A 7,685-nucleotide genomic window follows, 5' to 3' on the forward strand; every position below is an offset into this window, starting at 1 on the left:
ACTGTCCAGCTTTCAAATGCATATGAGGTTATTGAAAATACTATGGCTTGGGTCAGGCAGACCTTAGTCCTCAAGCTGACATCTTTGCTCTTCAACACTTTAAAAAGGTCTTGTGCAGCAGATTTGCCTAATGCAATACGGTTGTTTGATTTTTTGACTGCTGCTTCCTTGAGTGTAGATAGTTGATCCAAGAAGAATGAAGTCTTTGACAACTTCAATCTTTTCTCCAGGGTCACTATGTGTCAGAACTGACTTGATGGCACTTAACAACAATAACAGCAAAATTTATACTGAAGTTCTACCCCCTGGTGCCTGTGAACATGACCTTGTTTGGAAATGAGATGCTTGAAGTTATTATCAGTTAACATGAGGTCATACCAGAGCAGGGTGGGTCCTGATTCCATCTGAGTGGTATGTTGTAAAAGAGGATAAGTGACAGAGAAAGACAGGAAGAGACAGAAAGACAGAGGCAGAGATTGCAGGAAACTGCCACAGTCAAGGAATGTCTGGGGTTACCAGAAGCTGGGAGAGACAAGAATCTTTCCTTAGAGCCTTTGGAGAGAATGTGAGTCTCCAGACATCCTGAAGTTGTACTACTAGCCTCCTGAACTGAGACCAATTCCTGTCCTTATTGTTGTTGTTAGGTGCCATCAAGTCGGTACCAACTCATAGCGACCCTATGTACACCACTCGTCTGTCTGTCTTATAAGCCAACTAATGGCTGGTTCTTTGTTAAGGCAGCCCTATTATCTGTCATTATGCCGGAAGCTGGGGTTGCAAAGGTCAGCACCTCTGCCTCCAGCTTCCCAATCAGTAAGAGGCTCTTCTCCAAGCACTGACTCATGACCCAGACTCCTCCCATCTTGTGACTGCCATCTTCAACTGAAGACTTCCTTTTTCTACAGGTGGAAAGTGTGTTGAGAGAAACTGAGTCAGTAAATAATATTAATCCATTAGATGAAGTTTATTTGGGCAAAAGATTCTCAAATCGGATAGCACCAAATTACATATAGAAAGGTACTCCCCAGAGCATCAACAGAGATGGATTTAAACTGACAAAACACAGAAGTCAAAGCTAATTTGTTTTTTTTAATGTTTTATTGTGTTTTAGGTATAAGTTTACACAGAAAATTGATTTGCCATTCAACAATTTATACACAATGTTCCGTGATATTGGGTGCTATCCCTGCAATGCATTATCACTACCCTCGCTCCCCACCCCCCACTTCCACCCTGACTTCTTCATTTGCATCCCTCCAATTTCCCTGCCCCTACTTGCCTTCTCCTAGGAACTCTGGTAGCGTAGTGGTTATGAATGGGGCTGCTAACCTCAAGGTTAGCAGTTTGAAACTACTAGCTATTCCACTGGAGAAAGATGAGGCTTTCTCCTCCTGTAAAGATTTACAGCCTTGGAAACCTTGTTGCAGGGTCGCTATGAGTTGGAACTGACTCCACGGCACATAACAACAACAACAACAACTTGCCTTCTCCACCACTCATCTGTCAGTTTGTTGTACTGTGGTGGCTTGTGAGTTGCTGGGATTCTGGAAGCTATGCCACAGGTATTTTAAATACCAGCAGGGTCACCCATGGTGGACAGGTTTCAGATGAGCTTCCAGACGAAGACAGACTAGGAAGAAGGAGAGATGGACTACTTCAAATACTTAGTCACTGAAAACATTATGAATAGCAGAGAAACACTGTCAGATATAGCTCCAGAAAAAGAGCCCCTCAGGTTAGAAGGCTCTCAAAATGTGACTCGAGAAGAGCTGCCTCCTCAAAGTAGAGTTGACCATGATGACATGAATGGAGTAAGCCCATGGGTGATGGGACACAACTCAAAATGAAGAGAAACAGCTGTAAACATCCATTAAGAGGAAGACCCCCAGAGAGAAGGTTTGGCAAAGTGGCAGCATCAATGGGCTCAAGCGTGGCAACAATTGTGAGGTTGGCCCAGGACTGGGCAGTGTTTTGTTCTGTTGTGCATAGGGTTGCTATGAGTTGGTACCAACTCAATGGCACCTAACAACAACAACAGCTTGCTTTTGGACAAATGTTACCCATTTGGTCTTGATTAGTTGATAGTTCAAGGAGCACATTCCTTATAGGGGTTATTGTCTATTTTTTAGACTAATCTATTATTTGACTAAAAGGGGACCTCCAGGGATGGCTTCAGTTCCAGTTAAAAAGGGACCTTTGGGTTTCTCCAGTCTCTATCAGTCCAGTAAATCTGGTCTTTTTTAAGAATTTGAAGTTTTGTGCTGTATTTTTCTCTTGTTTTCTCCTGGATTTTCTCTTTTGTGCCTGGTCAGAGCAATCGAAGGTGGTAGACCGTACTATCTGGTTCTTCTTGTCTCAAGTCAGAGGAGCCTGTGGTTCCTATGGACCATCAGTCCTGTGGACTAATTGCTTCTTTGAATCCTTGGTTTCCATTATTCTCCTTCGTTCCAGACAGGAAAAGACCAATGGCTTTTAAGACCTCAGAGGATACTCAACAAACTAGGATGTAGAACATTATCTTTATGAACTATGTTATGCCAATTGACCTAGATGTCCTCCGAAACTATGGTCCTGAGACTTCAACACAGTAGCTTAGTCCCATGAGTTGTTTGGGTATGTTTAAGAAGTTTTCTTAAATGTGTTCCCTGTGTGCTTTATTACATATATGAATATGTGCATATAGCACATATACATGCATATGTGTAGTGCTGTTGGGTTCATATGCAAAGTCGGTTTCAACTGCAAGGTTGGCAGTTCAAGCTCATGAGCCACTCCTCAGAAACCCTATACAGGGTCGCTATGGGTCGGTAGCAACTCGATGGTACACAACAACAACAACATAACACAAATGGCAATAATACATTCACTCCTAGTCCTGGTATGGCCATGTGGGTTCATGCGCTGGACTACAAAGTCAGTTTTAACCACAAGGTCAGAGGTTCAAGCTCATCAGCTGCTCCTCGGAAACCCTCTACAGAACTGCTATAGGTCAGGACTGACTTGACAGCACTCAGCAGCAACAACATACACTCACTTACACACACACACACACACACACACACACATACACATATATACATATCATACATATCTACCTACGTGACCACTCACAAGTTTTTGTTATTATTGTTGTTGCAGAATTGGATATTTTATGACATTTCCCATGCTGTATTGTGGTTAGGTGCTATTGAGTTGGTTCTGACTCATAATGGCTCTATGTACAACAGAACAAAACACTACCGAGTCCTATGCCATCTTCACAATTGTTGTTATGGTTAGGCACATTGTTGTAGCATTATATCAATCCATCTCATTGAGGGTTTACATCTTATTCTCAGACCCTCCACTTTACCAAGCATAATGTCCTTCTTCAGTAATAGCCTACCCAATAACATGTCAATAGTATAAGAGAAGAAACCTCACTATCCAGGCTTCTAAGGAACAGTGTACTTCTTCCAAAACTGATCTGCTCTTTCTTCATGTTGTTGTTGTTAAGTGCCATCGAGTCAGTTCTGACTCATAGTGGCCTTGTATAGGGTTTCCAAGGAGTAGCTGGTGAGTTTGAACAAACAACCTTGCAGTTCAAACCAACCTTGAGGTCGAGTGCTTATACTATGGTGCCATATACCTGGACTCCGTTCTTCATGCTGTGGTTGTTAGGTGACACGGAGTCAGTACCAACTCATAGTGACCCTATGCACAACAGAACAAACACTACATTTGAGCCCACTGATGCTGACACTGTGCCAATCCATCTCATTGGGGGTCTTCCTCTTTTTCTCCAGCCCTTCACTTTACCAAACATGGTATCTTTCTGCAGTGACTGGTCCCTCTTGACAATATATCCTAAGTATTTCCCCTCTGCTGTAAATTACCTTTCCCTTTACCAGAATAGAAGCCCTGGTGGTGCAGTGGTTAAGTGCTCAGCTACTAACAGAAAGGTCGGTGATACAAACTTATCAACATTTCTGTGGCAAAAGATTTGGCAGTCTGCCTCTGTAAAGATTTACAGTCTTAGAAATTGTATGGAGCAGTTCAACTTTGTTTCAATGGGTCACTGTGAGTCAGAATGATCTCAGTCATTTTGGGTTTTGGTCACCAGAGTTAAAACATGTTTACTAACTAGTAAGTAATGCTTCCTTCTTCCTCTGCCTCCTACCACTGGTAACCATCAAAGAATGTCACTTTCTGTGTGTAACGTATTCTTGACTTTTTAGGAAAATGGTGTCATACAATGTGTATCCTATTGTGTCTGACTTATTTCATTTAGCATAATGTCCTCCAGATTTGTTCATGTTCTAAGCGGTTTCATGGGCACATCATTATTTTTGACTGTTGTGTAGTATTCCATTGTATGTATCACAGTTTGTTTATCCAACCATCCACTGGTGGACACTGAGGTTGTTTCATCTTTTTGCAACTGTGAATAATGCTGCAATGAACATGCATATGGCTGTTTATTTCACTGCTCTTATTCCTCTAAGATATGTCCCTAGCAGTGGGATTGTTGGATCAATCAATGCATTTGAATTATGGTATTGGGGAAGGATACAGACTATAGCATGGACTGCCAGAAGAACAAGCAAATCTGCTTCAACAAGCATGATTGTTTCTTGGAAGTGACAATGGCAAGATGTCATCTCTCATATTTTGGGCATGTTACCAGAAAGGACCAGTCCTTGGAGAAGAACTTCATGCATGGTAAAGTGGACGATCGGTGAAAAAGAGGAAGATCCTCAATGAGATGGATTGGCACAGTGGCAATAACCATCAGTTCAAGCATAACAATTATAAGGATGCTGCAGGACTGGACAGTGTTTCGTTCTATTGCATATAGGGTCGCTATGTGTTGGAACTGACTTGACAGTGCCTAACAACAACAACAACAACATGGTACTTCTAGCTTTTTAAAATATTCTATTGTGAATTGTGTGATAGTTTACATGGGAGAACATTAGTTTTACATTCATCCTATCGTATATCATTGCCATGGTTACAATCCCCTCCATGCATCATCAGCCAACTAAAGGGTATATCCTACAAACCTGCCCCCCGCTCCGCCCCCGGTCGTCAGCACACAGCCCCTCTCCCTCTCTGCGTCTAAAGTCCCCAGCTGCTCCATACTTCTAGCTTTTTGAGGAAGTACCATACCATTTTCCATAATAGTTGTGCCATTTTCCAATTCCCACAGCAGAGGGTGAGTCTTCCTACAACCTCACCATATTTGTTGTTTTCTGTTGTTTTGATCAGTATCATTTTTCCAGAGGTGAGATACCAATGGTATCTCATTGTGATCTTGATTTGGATCCTTCAGTCTCTAGAGAAGGATATCATGTTTGATAAGGTGGAGGATCAGAGAAAAAGAGGAAGACCCCTAGCGAGATGGATGGCAAAAGTGGAAGCATCAGTGGGCTCAAGTGTGGCAACAATTGTGAGGTTGGCCCAGGACCAAACAGTGTTTCATTCTGTTGTGCATAGGGTCACTGTGAGTCATACCAACTCAATGACACCTAACAACAACAATGGCTAATGGGGACCCTAGAGGCACAGTAGCAAATTACTTAGCTGCTAATGAAAGGGTCAGTGGTTTGAACACATCAGTCACTCAGTGGGAGAAAGATGTACTTCTGTAAAGATTTACAGCCTTGTAAACCCTGTGGAGCAGTTCTACTTCTCTATAGTCACTATGAGTAACAATAGACACAGTGGCAGTGGGTTTTGTTGGTTTAGAATGCCTAAAGGTTACAAGCATCTCTTCACATGTTTATTAGCCACTAGAATGTCTTCTTTGGTGATGTACCTATTCATGTCCTTTGCCCTTTTTTTTTTTTTTTTTTTTAATTGGATTAAGTGTCTTTTTGTGGTTAAGTATACAAGTTTTCTATATATTTAGAGAATAGCCCCTTGTTATGTATATCTTTGCCAAATTTTTTTTTTACCAATTTGTAGATTACCCTTTCACTCTTTGGTACAGTCTTTGATGAACCTATGTTTTTAATTTTCAGGAGATCCCAGTTATCTAGTTTATCTTCTGTTATGTATTTTTAGTTATGTCATAAATTTGGACTCCTTGGTTATGTTGGAGCCCTAATGGCATGTAGGATAAGCACTGGACTGCTAACCACAGTGTCAGAAGTTCAAACCCAGCAGTCATTGCTTTGAAGAAAGATGAGGTTTCCTGCTCACATAAAGATTTTCAGCTTTGTAAACCCTATACAGGTTGTCATATCAAGTAGATAGCTATAGGTTTTTGTTTGTTTATTTGTTTTGGTTGTTGGGGGGTTTAGATTATGTTACCTTCCAGGAACTTTATAGTTTTAGGCTCAGTATTTAGGCTTGCAGTGCAGTGAGGTATTTAACGTCTCTTCTAGTCATAGTCTTTATAAACTCGCACCAAAAAAACTTGTCCCTGATGGGTCTGGGTAAAAGAAGGTAAGGATTATATGATTTGCTTGTTAACAGGGTTAATTGTGAAAATTTGGACCTTTGATATGGGTTTAAGAGGAATCATTTCTGAAGCAAGAGTGGAAATCTTACTACCCTTAAAGAAGAAAAGCCAGGGGTGGATTGTGTCCTTTGGACCCTGAAATCGCTGTGCGTTGAATCTCCTTGACCCAGGGACAGAAGTCTGTGACACCAGAGGAGTGGCAGATGAGCAGCAGCAGCTGGAGAGGTGGACTTCTCAGCCCATGGAGCAAGTAAAGCTGAGTAATTTTGGGCAGGAGGCTTGTCAAGTGGAATGTCACCATTGGAAGAGCGAGGTTTGCTGACCTGTGGAGCTAGAGCCGAGAGACTTCAGGCTGAGTCTTATGGTACAATGTTGTGTCCTGTGGGCATTCATCAGCAGCCCTAAAAGAACTCTATATCATTGGCTGGGCAGAGAGACACCTGCCTGTGGGCACAGCTGAGGAGAGGCTGTCAGGACTGGAACAACTGTGCCCTGAGTATTTTTTGATCCTTCATTATAAACTGTTAACTTCCTTAATAAACCCAATAGCAGTGAGTAAGGTGTCTGAGGTCTGTATAGCCATGCAAAGAACTACCACCAAACCCAGTTGAGTACAATACTGTGAGAGGGGTGGTTGGTGCCACATTTTCTTTTCTTTTTTTCAAGGTCTTTGATCTTTTCTGAGTAAGTTTTTGTGTATCCTGTGAGGTACGCATCCTGTTTTTTTGTTTTTCTGAAAATGGGGATCCAGTTTTGCCAACACCATTTGTTAAAGCCTATCTTTTCCCCAGTGAATGAATTTTGACCCTTTGTTGAAGATCAGCTGTCCATGTCTGAATGGATTTACTTTTGGGCTTTCAATTCTGTCCCATTGTGCGTGTTTCTGTCATTGTACCAGTACTAGGCTATTTTGACTACTGTGATTGTAGAGTAACTGATGAGATTAGGAAGTGTTAGGTCTTCTACTTTGTTCCTCATTAGTGCTTTAGTTATTTACAGTCTCTTTCCTTTCTATATTAAGTTGGAAGTTAGTTTTTCTATTTTGTTAAAGAATATTATTGTGATTTGGATTGGGATTGCATTATAGCTATAGATCAGTTTGGGTAATATTGAAAATTTAACGCTGTTAAGTCTTCAAATTGCCTCATATGCATGTGAATGTTGGACAATGAATAAGGAAGACCATAGAAAAATTCATGCATATGAGTTATGGTGTTAGAGTAGAATATTAAAAGCA

The sequence above is a fragment of the Chrysochloris asiatica genome, unplaced genomic scaffold, assembly GCF_000296735.1.
Source record: "Chrysochloris asiatica unplaced genomic scaffold, ChrAsi1.0 scaffold00234, whole genome shotgun sequence".
NCBI lineage: Eukaryota > Metazoa > Chordata > Mammalia > Afrosoricida > Chrysochloridae > Chrysochloris > Chrysochloris asiatica.